General features: G+C 34.4%; 1 pseudogene; it reads left to right on the top strand.

The window, feature by feature from the left end:
- Positions 1–3932: 3932 nt before the first annotated feature.
- LOC143636030 (protein JINGUBANG pseudogene) lies at positions 3933–5413 on the top strand (annotated as a pseudogene).
- The last annotated feature ends 11507 nt before the right edge of the window (positions 5414–16920 follow it).

Genomic DNA, 16920 nt, shown 5'->3' with positions numbered 1-16920 from the left:
ACCAAGAATTCACAATTTTCGGGACCGGGACCGGTTGGTACCGGTACGGTCCCGATCTCATCCCTAATCCACAATGGTGGATGAGAAAAAACAAACTGAACACGCCATATCAGCTGCCACATCAAATTCTCACTCATTCACTTTCAAACACCAAAAACTCTTATTTTTCCTCCAACACTACATCTATTTTTTAACATCTATATATCTAATCTAACTATCTATATAATTGTCTACCACAAAATCCTACGTGTCGCTCTCAGGTTGTCCCCCCCTTATCTAGAGCCACCAGATTGCTTGATTTCTAAATGGAGGCTTCTCATTCATTTGACTCAAAATCGCGGGTATGGGCTTACCAAACCCATATAGTCTTTAAATGGGTTATAACGTCTCATTTATTTGTGAAACTCTTTCATAATTAAACAATAATTTTTGCGGGTCATGTGTCTCACCAAACCCAGATAACTCTTAAACGGGTTATAAGATCCCATTTATTTGTAAAATAACCCCTTAATCATCAAATAATAATTTCCACCGGTTATGGGTCTTACCAAACCCTAATAACTCTCAAATGGGTTATAAGATCTTATTTATTGGTAAATACTTTCATCCTCAAACCCTAATTTAATTTATCTTCTTTACATCTTCTCCATTGTTGGTCTATCATCTACATCGTCGGTTAACTTCCGACACTACCCACTATCGTCAACTACATCAACGTCCCCTTTTTCATTAGAAAAATATTTGTGTTCATGTTTGTTCATTTAAAAAAATCAACATGTTGTGTTCGTGTATTTTTGTTCGTTAAAAATCTAAAAAAATCTACACATCTCAATTGAAAATACCCAAACGCAAAAAAATATAATAACAAACTAATATATATATATATATATATATATATATATATATATATATATATATATTAAATTGAAACAAACTACGTTAAAAAATAAAATAAATTATCATAAAATAGCAAAATGATTAAAAACAAAAACTTAAATGAACTCCCGTAACACGAGAGAATCAAATTAGTTCCACTTAATCACCTACTTCTATATTTTCTTTCTGTAACTAAAATACTTTTATTTAAGTATCTTATTTTTTTATTTCATATTATTTAAAAATAAAATAAGTTCTAGTAAATAAATTTAAATAAATAATAGAATTCATATAAATAAAAATTTAAAGTTACATAAACAGTAAATAAAACAACCGTAAACATAAACTAAAATAGTTACATAAACTAATGTTAAAAACTCTACATCACTCAAATTGACTATTGTTTAATAGACCATATATGCTCCACTAAATCATTTCAATGTTTGGATCTAGGTAGGGTAAGAATCCGGGTTGTTGAAACCTGAAGGTTGAATTCGGCATTGGATTAGTGTTTGGAGTTGGGATTGGGTTGGTGTTTAGGGTATGTAGTGGGTTAGCATCGCTAAGCAAACATTAAAAGATTGTTATCATTCATTTTATGAGAGAAATGTAGATGAAATTTTTATGAATTGATAGTGTTTAGAGTTTATATAGAAAACATCTTATATATTTATAGCACTTCTTAAAAAAAGAAGAGTTAATGTTGTATTAAAGTTGAGAAAAGAAAATAATATTATTTTATTAAAATATTACCGTTTGAAGTTTGAATGTATAAAAAAATTTATTTGTTAATTTAAAAGAAAGTAAAAGAAAATAGAAAAAAAAAATATTTTTTAATTTAAAAAGAAAAATAATTAAAATGATGGTTGAATTGGTTTTAAAATTTAAATAGAAATTAATTACACTGAACTCACTTATCATGTTTAGTTTCATCCAATTTTGTGAATATGGTTTAAACTGAACATCACCTTTAATGTACAGTTATCCAGTTTAAAATTTTGAACAATGTCACGTCAGAATTGAACACCCCACTCTAACATGAGAATCCCTTTTCGATTCTCATTCTTGGCCAGTGTGTTTTTTTATATTATAATTAAAAAGTTGGAGTGAATTACCCATGTTCAAATCTTGCTAGCAACATGCCGACATATTCCTTGTTTCTATTATTTTCCCTATTTTGTTTCAAGCACATACGTACTCTTGTGTTTCCTGTTTTTTTTTTCGTTATTTATTTTTCCTGACTCTTTTTTAGAACATTATTCTGTGCAATTGATGATATTAAGTTTAGGATTCATACTTCCTTTTGGTTTTTTAATTAGTATGAAGTTTTGACTTTATATTTTTATTTTTATTTTTATTTTTTATTTTTTTTTATTTTTTTTTTTTTAGTAATAAAGGTTTTATATAATTTACTATAAAACGATTACAATAAAGTGGCAGGCAAACGGGCAACAAGCTGCGCCGCAACCCCCTTTTGAACAGCAAAGCCAATCCAAGAACATGATGTGTACCCATTTAAAAACAAGAACACAAGTACAGAATACGGGATGAGATGACTAAAAGATATATTAGAACGAAATAGTTTTGGAGAGATTTACTTCATGCTTAGAGCTTCTTAAAACAAAATAAACTAGCTATGCATATACAGCCTTACATAAGTAATCAAATTTCAGCTAAAAATAAAGAGAAATGCATGAAAGAAACTAAGCAATAGTCCGCTAAATATAACCAACTTGTTTCAAGGAAGTACAAATTTGAGTATCAGAGGCTCTACGTAAAAACTTAGTGAATTAACCCAGTCTAATCCAAACAAAAATCATTCTAGTTGAGTTAATAGACATCTGAGCATTAAAGCTTAGTGAACCCAGTAAAAAAATTTATGTATCCGTCAGTGCTTCTTTGAGCATTGTATCAAGTTTTTCGGCCTTAGTATTGAGGTAATCCAACGCACATCAACCACAAACAATCAACCACATAATCTCCACCATAAGAATGAGGATGTTGAAAGATATATTTAAACGCAACATGCCATCATAATAATAATAACATGCTTTGATTCCATCTGATTAGAAGAAAATCGATAATATGGCTAGATACGTTCTAGAAACTAGAAAGTGTTCAGATAAAACACACATATGAGATAGATACTAATAACCAAAGCATTAAGTCAATAAAAAAACAGCATATTAACTAAAGACTAAAATGACTAAAATACCGTAATCGAATATTATTTTTTTTAACAGTGATGTTACCAAATATCAATTTGCGGTTTACATAAAACACCATGGACGTAATTAAAACAAATCATAAAAATGAACAATAAATAACAAACTATCTTACGTAGTCTCTTCCAGGGTGAAGCTTCCTTAGGGCTTGGGGTGGCCCGACCCCTCCTGTTTTTTTACGCAATGATGTAAATTTACCATTTTTCGTCTGAAAATTTGTATACTTAGTGTAAATTTACCCGTTATTTACAACAAATTTAAGTCTGGCCCCCTCGTTTATAATTTTTGATACATTATGAGTCCCCCTGCCGGACAAACTCGTCCAAGCTTCGTCACCGGTCTCCTCTTGAGCCAACAAATTTAAGTTGGGATGCAACACACATAACTCAAAATTCAATAATACAAAAAAAAGAAGGTAACATTGTGAATATATTGTACGTTTTTATAACAAACTAATTAATGAGTTAATTAAGCTTTGATTTGATTCTAATTTCTTTAATTGCAATAACCACAATGGTGGTGTGACACTATCATTCGACGCATGAGATTCTTACAAATTATATTAACTTTTGACAAAAATTCGTAGCTTAAATATTAAATAAACATAAATCAGTAAATCACACACCACCTATTATTATATATGCATGCATCTTCAATGCCATTCCTTCAATGGTTTACGTCCATCGTCTTCTTCAACACCTTCTCCATCTTCATGTTTTATCTTCATCAAATCCCCAATCTCACATTATGATTAATCCCATACGTACCTTCAAATCTATAATCATGCCTGAATAATACCCCGAAAATTTGCTTATCAACCTTAAATATCACAAACCACAACCATGCAGATTAGAAACTCGCCGCAACGAGAAATCCAGGCAAGTTCATATAACGATGGCAACGCGCCTCCCCAGCAGCAAGCCGAAAAGACTACCAACACCAATGAACAACAACCTAAGGACATGGCGAACGAGTTATCCTTTCGCCTACGAAACATGTCTGAAAACAATATCCCCCCTCCGCAAATTGAAGACATTGATTCTCCAACTGAGGACAGCATGCGCCAACGCGATTCGTTCACATCGCGTATGTTTTTCGGTAGTAGTTCGACTTCTAGCCAGATGTCCCCATTAACAAGGTCTCCATGGGCATCTTATGTGGAAAGATCGGCCCCGGATTGCTCCGATACTCATTCGAATTACACCGGGTTAATGGCGTCCCTTGTCCGCGAAGAAGGGAATGTATACTCGCTAGCAGCCACTGGGGATTTGTTGTACACCGGATCCGATAGCAAGAATGTTCGTGTTTGGAAGAATCATAAAGAGTTTTCGTCATTTAAATCGAATAGCGGTTTGGTTAAAGCGATTGTGATTGCGAGCGAGAAGATCTTCACTGGTCACCAGGATGGGAAGATTAGGGTTTGGAAGGTGTCAAGTAGGAACCCGAGCGTGCATAAGCGAATCGGGACGTTACCGACTTTTAAATCCGTGGTTAAGAAATCGGTGAAGCCGAAAAACTACACCGAAGTGAAGGGGAAACAAAAGAATATATGGATAAAACATAACGATGCGATTTCTAGTATTTGTGTAAGCGAAGATCAATCGCTTCTTTATTCGGGTTCGTGGGACACTACGGTTAAAGTTTGGAGCGTGACGGATTTCAAGTGTTTGGAGTCGATTACCGCGCATGAAGACGCGATTAACTCGGTGGTTACGGGGTTTGACGGGACGGTGTTCTCAGGATCGGCTGATGGGACGGTGAAGATGTGGCGGAGGGAGTTTGAAGGGAAGAGAACGAAACATTCTTTTATAGATAACTTGCTTAAGCAGGAATGCGCGGTGACGTCGTTGATTATTAATCAGGCGGGGACCGCGATCTACGGGGGATCTTCCGACGGTGTTTTGCATTTTTGGGAACGGGATAAGTTGGTATCCCGCGGAGGGGGAGGGGTTTTGAAAGGTCATAAACTGGCGGTTTTGTGTTTAGCGACGGTGGCGAATTTGGTTTTTAGTGGTTCGGCGGATACGAATATTTGCGTGTGGAGGAGAGAGGAAGGAGGGGAGCATAAGTGTTTGCATGTGTTAAGTGGACATACGGGGCCGGTGAAGGGTTTGGCGGTGGAGGATGAGCGGCGGTTGGGTACGGTATGTCGATGTGATAGTAACCGAGTTTGGACGGTGTATAGTGGTAGTTTGGATAAGTCGGTAAAGATATGGAGGGTTACTACGGAACCAGCGGACGCAGAAAGCCAACAAGTACCAAGTGGCTCTTCTCGGCAGAGAAGTTCGGGACAAGTCTTTTCACGTAGGTGAGGTGAGGTGAGGTGAGGTGAGGTGAGGTGAGGACTATGATGCAATATATGTATCAATGTACAAAATTTGTAATATGTTCATTGTAAAGTTGATGAAACTTAACGTGTATGCTTATATTAACCTTCCAAACTATAATATTTATGGAGTTAGATGAACATTATTAAAACTTAATTACGGGTGTGCACACCACTAACTAAATGTCACGCTCATTTCTTAAACGTTGGCGTGACCAATTGACACCAAATTATAAAGTAACGGAAAATAATCAGATGATGTTAAATAAATAAAGTGCAAATGTCTAAATCTAAGTCTAATTACAACCATTTGTAAGTACTAAACTTGAAATCAAGCCAAACCAAATGGAACACGTCTAATCATCATAACCAATAACATCAAAAGTTTCAAATTAACAAGTTTTAAGTCTTCTCAAATAAGGTAGTCATCCTAACATACCCTAATCCTAGCTCAACCATGCTAATCTCAAAGCCTTGAATATCGATGTCCTGAAATACATGCTTTAAATATATCATATATGTAAGCTAAAAAGCAAGTGAGTTCATACCAAGACACATAAGACAAACATAGTAGACCAGTACTATGGTATGTATACATTATAACATTTATGTCCAGTGCATCAATCAAGCCACGTACAACCAAGAATGTAAATAATGTTTAAATGTTAAGCCCTGTCAATATTACATTACTGTCCATACATACATGATACGAATTTTGTGGTGTTTGGGCCTAATGTCAACAAAGTCAATAGAGGAGGGCAAATCGGGTTTTTTCAAAAACCAGAACCGGGTAGGAACTGGTTCTGAGTATGTTTAGGTTTTGACTGTTTTTGCTAGGTTTTTATTGGGTTTTGGCCGGGTCAGGTACATGTGGTATCAGTTCCGCCGAGTCCAAGTCAATTCTGAATCCGGGTAAGATTTTTCTAAAGAACCGAAACCTTATCTGTACCCGCCGATCAAATACAATCGGGTCCAGTTCTAGATAGGGTTTGAACCACCTCTAGAAGTCCATATCAATCAAGTGGCCATTATAAGTTAGCCAAAACTCTAGTGCTCCCTAGTCCCATTGGGGAAAGCACCATGGAGAGATGGGCACGGTTGGTCCCATGTCAAGTAGTACTACATGTTTGACTCTGAAGAGTTAATAATTGAACAAAGTTTACGTAAGCATACACCATAAAAATAATTGAACTCTAGAAGGAAGTTATAGCATGTATTCCATCTCAATTAAATTAATTTAGGCTTCAATTGAGTTGAGCCAACCTTAAGCGAGTGTGGGCCAAAGACCGAACCCAACGGGCCTAACCCATATATGATCATCACAATTGTATAACGGGTTCTAAGTTCTAACTAATATATGAGAATTCATAATAGTAATTTTCTAACAAATACAAAATAATAGTAAAAACAAAAACAAAATTTAAATCGGACCTTAAATTTAGCCGGTGTTAAGTTTCAGGGAAACGGCAAACCAAATTTGTTCAGGTTGTGTGTGGCTTGGTCCGGTTTTGACACTTTAATTGTTCATTTTTTTTTACATGTAGATATTTTTGTCATTTCAAAATGGTCTCTAACTTTAAAACAGCATACTAAAAAAGATGGTTCACTCTTTTGATCATGATCATGTAATTGTTTTTTCCCCATTCTACCTAAGCTTTTATGTAGGGTTCGTATATAATGGATTCATCCTAGACTTTTTTATAGGGAAAAAAAACATTTTAAAAACTTATTAAGTTGAACTTAAAACCATAAAAATATACAAAATAATATAGCCTTATAAAACTTTTGAATTAATTGTTTGGGCATGTGTAGTCGAAGTGGAATAATTCCGGTTATGTCAACACCATGTAGACATGATTCATGAATCATGATTGTTTTTTTCCTAGTTTTATGCGTAACGATTGTAACCCCTTTGTAATGGTTAAATAATGTTCAAATTAATTAAACTAAAAAAGGTAACATATGATTGGTCGTTTACCAAGCCCTTGCATAATCGTCAAGAAAATGTGCAAAAAGCCAGAAACAAAAAAGGCCGAAAACTCCTCAGCCGTAGCGATGTGGCGGTGTTTTGAGTGAAAAACGTAGAGGGGGTAGAGGGATATAGTAATAGTAACATGATAATTCAAAAACAATGTGTTTAATTCTAGTGTAGTATGGATAACATCCTTTAAGATTATATATATAATTATATATATTTATATATGGCCATTATAATCATTTATATTATAATATATCAAAATATTAATTATACCTTATTATATATTAGTTTGGTAATTGTTGATGGACCATATTACCTATAATTAACTAATAAAGGGTTTCCCCTTAAGTGTATATAAAGAGAGATAAATATTAACATCATAACCTAATCATACACATAACAATTGTGTGTGCCTTCTCTCTCCTAAAACCGGGTTCCTCTCAAGAACCCTAACACCATCCTTAACTATACATCCTAAAGGGGAACTCGACCAAGCTGACAACCATGTCATCTACATCATTCTCTTTTGCGATGACTACTCTTCATGCTGTAACAGGTACACATATAATTATAGGTTTATCATATTATTCATGTTTTCCATTATCACCATGTGAAATTGATCAACATGTGGTATTAAGAGCGATGTTGTTTAATCGGTTCTTCATGGTTTTCCATCAAATCTGGATTTAAACCAGAAGACTTGAATCTAAAGTTTGATAAAACCTAATTTTGATTTTTTTTATGTTTGTGCTCATTGAAATCGGTTTATAAATAAACTGTTTAAATCTTTAGAACCCGATTTCACATTAAAAACTTGTTAAAAATTTATGGTTTTTCGGTGATGTTCTTCGTGTTCATCATGGGTTTTTCGAAAATAATACATATTTTGGTTAAAATTTAGATTATAATTGTGTTTTTTCTAAAATAATTGAAAAATAAATCTCCAAAGATTTTTTGAAATCTGAATAATTATTAAGAATATAAATTTCAAAATTAAACAAATCTTGGAGATAAAATTAATCTCTAACAATTTAAACCAAAATATTATTACCTTAAAGAATTTTTGGATTTTAATGCTTACCAAATCTCGGTCAAACTGAGATTTCATCAAAACCGAATCTCATTAAAACCAAGATCCCATTAAAACCGAAAACTTACTTGTAAGGCCCCGTTACCAGTAGCCCTACTTTCGTGTTGGATTTACTCATAAACGCAGTTCTAAATATCAGAGTTAATTAAAACATTCGCGGAATATAAAAGCTTTCATAAAACATTTCATAACAAAACACGTCTTGTCTTAAAACATCATTTTGTCTTTCAAAATGAACGAAACATTAAACTTAAACGTCTTGAGTCTTCCGATGCCAGCCTCTTATTCAGTGCCACGTGTCTCCTCAAGCGAGCTGCCTCATCCTACTCACCTGCGTGCATACTAAAACTCAGCTACGCTGAGTGAGTTCTAGTTAATCATACACTATACAATACACATAAACTTATATTCTTTCATTAATACTTTCATACTTTCATACTTTCTTTTGTATTAACTTACTTTCATATCTTACGTTATAAAGAGCATTACGCCCTACATTCCTCGAGTATTATTAGGGCTCGGTACCCTCCTTCCTCGAGTATTATTAGGGCTCGGTACCCTCTTTCCTCGAGTATTATTAGGGCTCGGTACCCTCTTTCCTCGAATATTAGTAGGATTCGGTTCCCTAGTTCTCGAATATTAGTAGGGTTCGATTCCCTCTTCGTTACCATACAACCATACATCATACCTCGAGTATTATTAGGGCTCGGTACCCTTTTCGTAACCATACAACCATACATCATACCTCGAGTATTATTAGGACCCGGTACCCTCTTCGTAACCATACAACCATCCTTTCCTTCTTTTATTAACTTTATCACATTCATACACATAAGCATACATATCCTACTTACCTTATACTTAGCGTTACAACCTGACAGTACGTGCAATATCCGAAGATCGTTCACGTACCGTCAAGCCATCATTCATACATATCACATCATTCACATAAGGCATACACTTATCTCTTAGGATAAGCGTATTAACAAACATATCGAGTATGCACACAGCCCCGAAAACATAACACATAAATGGGGCTAGAAACTCACCTGAATCCTGTTACGCTCTCCGTTAATAGTTATCCCTTTCTTCAGTTGTGCACGGCTAACTGTATAATATTTACACGTATCAATTAACTATCACTACTCATATCATCTTTCTAAGCGAACTTAACTTTAGGCGAAGTTAAACCTTAAGCGAACTTAGCTTTAGGCGAAGTTATCAGTTAGGCGAACTTGGCCGTAGGCGAAGTTATCAATTAGGCAAACTTGGCCTTAGGCGAAGTTATCAATTAGGCGAACTTGGCCGTAGGCGAAGTTATCAATTAGGAGAACTTGGCCTTAGGCGAAGTTATCAATTAGGCGAACTTGGCCTTAGGCGAAGTTACCAGTTAGGCGAACTTGGCCGTAGGCGAAGTTAAGCTTTGAAGGCGAAGTTAAGCTTTGAAGGCGAAGTTAAGCTTTTGCAGGCGAAGTTGCCCAGTTCGCAGGCGAAGTTGCCCAGTTCAGCTACGGGTTTGGTTTTTATCAAGCAATTTGGCGATTTTAATACCCTTGTTATGGTTCGACATCACCCACTAACGTTCCCTAACCATTTTCGGTCGTATATATATCCCGTATATACTATAAAGCTTGGATCTTTAAGCTTAAGGACATTCAAAAGGCTAAACGTTCAATAAAACGTAAACTTTAAAGGTCAAGAACATACCTTTTATACGTTCGGTGTGGTCGCGGTTTGCTTGGTTATCTCGTATATAGAAGATCTAATAATGGTTGGCTCGATTTTGGTCTTGGACGTCTCTCTCTCTCTCGGCCGAAATATGGTGTGTGTGTTTGGAGTGTGTTAGAGAATAAGATGGAAATGAAATGAGGGTTTAGGGTTTTAGCTTGGTTTAGGGGATATTTATATCCCTTAAAGCCCATGGACCTAAGGCCCATTCTCATTTAACCCATCTCAATTAATCTAAGTCCATGATCCGTTCTTTACTCGATATTAATTAATTAATAACGCGAAATCACTAAACGTAACTTTCTTTATTCAACATTATAAATTTTAGGATGTTACATTATTAAAAATCAAAAACCCAATAAAAACCGAGAACTCATTACTAGAATCGAGATCTCATTACAAAATCGAAAACCAAAACTTTTCTAAACTAAACAAGTTATTGTTAACTAATTAAATGTTTTGTAAAAACCTTTTACAAAACAAAAAAGTTTTACTTGAATGAATTTTGAAGTGTCACTTCTTCCCAAAGGTGATGTGTTACATCTACTCCTCATTCAAGTCTAATTACAAAGCTTTATTAATTTTGCTTATATGATTTAAATGTCTTATTTCTGCCCAAAGGTGATGTGTTACATTTATATCTAGCAAAGTTAACTCGTGCATAATTAAAATAATTGTCTCACTTCTGCCTAAAGGTGATGTGTTACAATTGTTTTGCACACATATACTTATAATTCTGCCCAAAGGTGATTTATTTTTTGTTTAAGTAGAACTTTTAATTATAATATGTTAGTTTGATGTTAATAATAGACATATCACATCTTCAATAAAATATAATGATTCTCACATTAATGATCCTTCATTAATCTAATGATCATAAATTTTAATATGTATTATTTTAATATCCCATAACATTACTCACTATAATATTCTTCTATAAATAATTATCTCATTCAAATCATCCACTCTAATCTCAAACCCAAATATGTTTTGCTTCATAAAGTGTTTCATTAACTTTTAGCTCTTCTCATTTTTTGATTATCCTCAAGACATGAGCATCTCGTTGCTCCTTCTAATAATAGTAATAAAGAAGAAACCTAGAGCATGAAAAATGGGATGAGTCAAACAGAATGTCTCTTATGATAATCAATAAACTCATGCTATCAAATAGAGTTATTCTGAATTTAGTTTTTCCTAAAACTAATCTAAATCTATTAAATAATTAAAATAACTCATAAGAAGCATGTGTTCCTCAAAAATTCTAACTATAAGGTTAAATGGCATTGCCGAATACATCATAATGTACGGTACCATGACCCATAAAGTTAAGTGCTCACACATGAAAATAAGTACACTTTTCTTATGCATTACATACTAAAATTTTCTATTATTAAAATTTGTTGCCTTAAAAATCAACTATAACACTCACAAATACAAAAGGAAAACGAGTATGTTGATTAGCAACACATGTAAAAGAAAAGAACATGGCAGTGGAACATAAGATGTTATTCAACTCACCACCACTACAACCATAAAGAGGATAATTCTAATGTTCATTGACAAAATACAAGTATTACTTCCAGCTTTAAGTTCTCTAAGGAGAAGTCTCATTGTAAAAATATGTCATTATATTAGGCATAAGTAACAAGGCTATCCATAATTCGAAAGAATATCTGGCTAAAACCGTAGTCGTATATTAATGATATTTAAGTCTGCTAATCCTAATATTCCAATTAATATATGATAGGTTGAGTCTAGTTCTATAAGATTCTTTACTAATATCAGAAAATAACTAACATGAGTGTTAGTGATAAAATTTAAATGTTAAAGCTATTATAACCATAAAAACTGTCTTCTAATTATGCTTTATGATACCTTAAATATTCTAGAAATTAATCAAATTTAGTATCATATTTAAGCTACAATATGACAGTTATGAGGTTTGCATAACCAACATAAAGTCACTATTATCTTAAACTCTCATATTATTTGTTATCAATATCTGGATTGAAACATTTATAAAATAGAACTAGATGATATTATATACTTTCACAACTTTTGTTATCATGCAGATAAAAATTTAACAAAAGACAAATGAGACCTATAAATTCATCAATCAAAACCAAATTTCATGAGAAATCATGACACTGTTGACGAGGGTGATTTTTCATAATCTCATTCTTAGTGATTTAAATCATGTGTTAGGTGCCCTAAACATTACTTGGCTTAAGAAATAAGTATGGGTCCACCCGAAGTTATATTTCACTTACATTCGTGGAACTTATTCAAATGGAATATTCAGACATAATTCTTTATCATTTAAAATGCTATTTACTTGTATCCAAACTGTCTTCTATGATTCGCGGTCTTAAAGATATCCATTCATATATACTTAATACGATTTCTTTCAATATGTCCCTAAGTTTACTATGACATCTGGACGTTAATGAAATCAAATCAAGTCTAACATATATATAACAGATTCTCATGTCACGTACATCATTGAAACTTCTCTTGTATTTTTCCTAGAGATATAAAGATCAGTGGGAGCCTTAAGTGTTTCAATCATAACTTACAAGATTTGTAAGAGGTGGGGGAGTGAAAACTTTATATTATCTCAATTACACCTCTTGTACAAGACACTGCTCCATCAAAACACTATTCTATCAAAACTTATCTCTTTAGAATTTACAATCTCTTACAAAAGTTTCACTGTTGCTTAAAGTGGGCAAATTTGGATTTCTTACAAAACTACTCCTCAACAAGAGAAACTCCAACAACTTATATTATTAACTTGTTTCTCTATTAGAATCTATTGGTCTATAAAAATTGACCCTAAGCATGCTAATTTTCTAACGGTTTATAAGGTCAGTGGGAGCAGTAAAAGTCCTTATAATGACTTGGCAAAAGTACAAGAGGCAGGGGGAAGAGAGTCATTAAATTTTACTCCAAATTTAACTCCAATTACACCTCTTGTACACCATATTGTACCAACTCTTACACTCTTAGAATCCTGAAAATGATAGCAACCTAACCAAGAGCTAATTCATAAAACTGAAACTTCAAATAAACCCAATAATCAACTCAGGAGGTCATCTAGGTTTTAAAATCTACTAACTTTGATGATTATGTAAGCTCCCTAACTAAAGTTGAAATGGATGTTGGAAATTTTAATGACCATACCCCTTCTAATTAAACCATTAAAATAATCAATATTCTAAATAGAATAAAGCTATTATTAGCAAATTAAACTAAACTTCATAAGTCAGAATAACGTTTAGAAACACCTAAGGGTGTTCATAACTAAATTAAATCATAACACAAACGTTAAGGCACAAAGAAGCATGATTGATTGTTAAAGGTTATATTCAAGGAGAAATCAATTATCAAAGAATCTTCTTACCTATATTACAAAAGACTTCTTTAAGTATCATTTTTGTTCTAGTAGATTATAATAGTTAAGAGCTAAATTAGATTAACATTAAAACAACTTTCCCTAACAATTGACTTACATATTTATATGTTCATAACACAACCTAAAAGTTATAAACTGAAGGTTAAAGAACATTTAGTCTATAAGTCAATAAAATTCATATATGGGTTAAACAAACATCAAAATGTAATGAAATCTTTATACAATTATTTTCATCAAAAACCTAGTGGATTAATGTACATACCTCAAGATGAGTGGGAGCAACTAAAAACAAACTTGTCCTTATATAGATGACATTCTTCTGACAAGTATATGTTATATAAGTCAAAGCATTGTTCGTGCATCCTTTTATGTGATAGATCTCATAGATATCCCTTACTGTCACACCCCGGCTTAGGGCCTAGGCGTATGACCAATAGTTGGTACATGTTTTGTAAATATATCAGTGTTGCGGTTTATTTTTAGCGGAAGACTTTGGTTAAAATAAAATATTAATTTAATTGAAAACTTCTCGGATAATAAATACCCAAGTGTTTGATTTATAAAGCTTGTTGAAATACCGTTTGCAATAATTAAAAACTGAGCCATCATTACCTTGCGAGCATCTAACTCCATAAATGTCTTGCTACTTGTACTAATTTGTATTCCCTGAAATGTGGGGAAAAATACGTTAGCCATATGCTGGTGAACATGTATGACTCTATAAAACAATTTGACTGACAATTACAATACAATTATAGTTTTCTGTACACTCAGCAGATACACGTCCACATCTGGGCTTTGTACCACTCCCCTTCACACACAGTTGTTCCCACCGAGCTATATGCGTATAGTCCCTACAAGGAGAACTAGTTATGAATGTTAGCCCGCGGTCACACCGGCCATTGATTGATGGGCTGAACAGTTATGTTCTCATCCAGACACATGTGTAATTGGTCTGAGTTGCTTTTATTGTCTATATTGTATTATAACGTTTTAGAGATCATGTAATCTCATGAAATCATTGATTGACTCGTTGAGACAAACACCTATTCATCTTGTCGAGTATAAATATGTTTAGACTTATTGAAAAGGTTAACGTATTAACGTTATAAAAGGTTTGAACGTATTCACCTGTGATTGTCTGTTATGAATGATATGGTGATCTCGTTTGAAACCTTGACTGTGAATGATTGATTGATTGATGATTGACCTATTATAAAATAGATTTATATAAATATCCGGATTATTTCTTGATCTGGCTATAGACCTTTAGTCTAGTTTTGATAGCTTTAAAACTTGATTGATCATTTGTTTGAATGAAATATTTAGACTTGTAGTCTTTTTGTTTATTTACTAATCATATGCTGAGTTTCTTCTTCATGAAGAAACTTCTATAATCTGTTTCTTCTTCAAGAAGAAACATTCATTGACTGCTAGCTTTGAATGTAAAATCTTATGTTTCTTAATTATGAAGAAACAATGTTTTAGCTATATTCCTTGTATATGAAATGCTATGTTTCTTAATCGTGAAGAAACTATATTGTGACTATATCCTTATGAATGAAAAATTATGTGTTTCTTAATTGTAAAGAAACATTACTAAAATCCTTTGTATGTTTAAAGCTTATGTAAACATAATTATGATAAAGGTTTGGGCTATACCCTCGATTATGGTCTAAGCCATATAATATAATAATAATAAAATAATGACTTAGGCAAAATTCCTACCTTACACGGGTATTTGAAGTTCTATTACTAAGATTGATCGAGCAGCACTTCCACTCTCTATCGCTTTCTAGAGCTTAGACTGTCGGGACCTCAGAGCTTGGTACGCACTATGATACTCGTCATGCAAAACGAGGCGTCATATGGTGGTTGTTGTGTTGTGCACGTACTTCGAGATAGATTGTCGGGTTATTTTCGGTGGCACGCACTTCGAGGTATCGTCGGTGTATGACACAAATTACGAGGTGAAGTTTGTCGGGTCGGTGCTCGGAAACCGAGGTAGAGAGAGTATTTATAGAGAGAGAAAGGTGTTTGGTGTGAGATTTGAATGAGCCGTGAGCCTCCTATTTATAGGCTGATTTCGCAATCCTTCGCGATACGCGATGGGTCTTGGAATACTGTCGCGTATCGCGGCGCCACAATTTTTTACGCCACCATACCACGTGCTGACACATGTCCGCTGACTCATCAAGGTCCATCACGATACGCGAAGACCTATGTTCTGGGCTCATCGCGTAGCGCGATGGGTCCCTGAACTAAATCTTTCACTTTTAGTCCCTTGTATTTTTGTAGCTTGTTACTTCTGGGTCTAACTCCCATTTTCCAAAAACACTAAGGCGGCTCTTAAGCAGCTCGCGGCGATGCGATCGTGCGAAGTGCGCCATCAAAGCGCCACATTGCGCCCATCGCCCGAGCCCATGCGCGTGCCCGTGTCCGTGCGCATCGGGTGCTTCGCACCCTCCGCTAGGACCACTGGGTGCATGCTAGATATAAAAGAATATTACTATGAAATTTTATCTCCTTATAAAGAGCTTCCAAATCTTTACCACTTTCCATGTGGGATGGATTTTGACTTCCTTATTTATACTCCTGTGGAAAGGTTCCACTTTCTTTCATCTTTCAATGTGGGATGGAATTTCCTTCTTCCATATCCTTAACATGAGATAACTTTATTTATGAAATATTTTTATTTTCTTATAGAATGGTTTTATTTTCTTCATTTAAATTCTCATTACTTATTTTAGAGAAAAATTTTGATCCTTTAAGTTTACGAATTTGTCAAATTTGGATCAAAATTTTGGGGATGTTACACTTACATAATTGTAACATCACGGGAGTTTTTGGGCCAAAAATGACAAGTTTCCAAAGTATAGGGATCAATTCTGCTAACTTCCAAACTCCAAGGGCTAAAGAGAAAAATCTGATTTCTTGTCCTATCGCGGTACGCGACGGGACAAAAGACAAGCCCATCGCGGTACGCGATGGAGCTTGGTCAAAAGTTTCTAGAAAGAGTCAACAGCGTACGCGATCGCTGTTGAGCCTACGTCATCGCGATGACGTGGCCTGACACGCCTGACACCTTTTCACCACGTGTCCACACGTGGCACACTGATCGCCACGTGTCCCGACACGTGGCCACACATGGCACACCGTCTGCCACGTGGCGACACGTGGCAGATCTACCGTCTGCATCATCAGACCTACGTCGCGGTACGCGACGGTTCCCAAGGGTCCGGGTGCAGTACGCGATGGGTCACAAAATTTGGCTATAAATAG

This window comes from Bidens hawaiensis, unplaced genomic scaffold (assembly GCF_021521415.1).
Source record: "Bidens hawaiensis isolate Kalapana, Puna unplaced genomic scaffold, B.hawaiensis_p1.1 tig00007761_1, whole genome shotgun sequence".
NCBI lineage: Eukaryota > Viridiplantae > Streptophyta > Magnoliopsida > Asterales > Asteraceae > Bidens > Bidens hawaiensis.
Note: the sequence above shows the minus strand (reverse complement) of the source record. Positions and strands in the feature narration are given on the sequence as shown.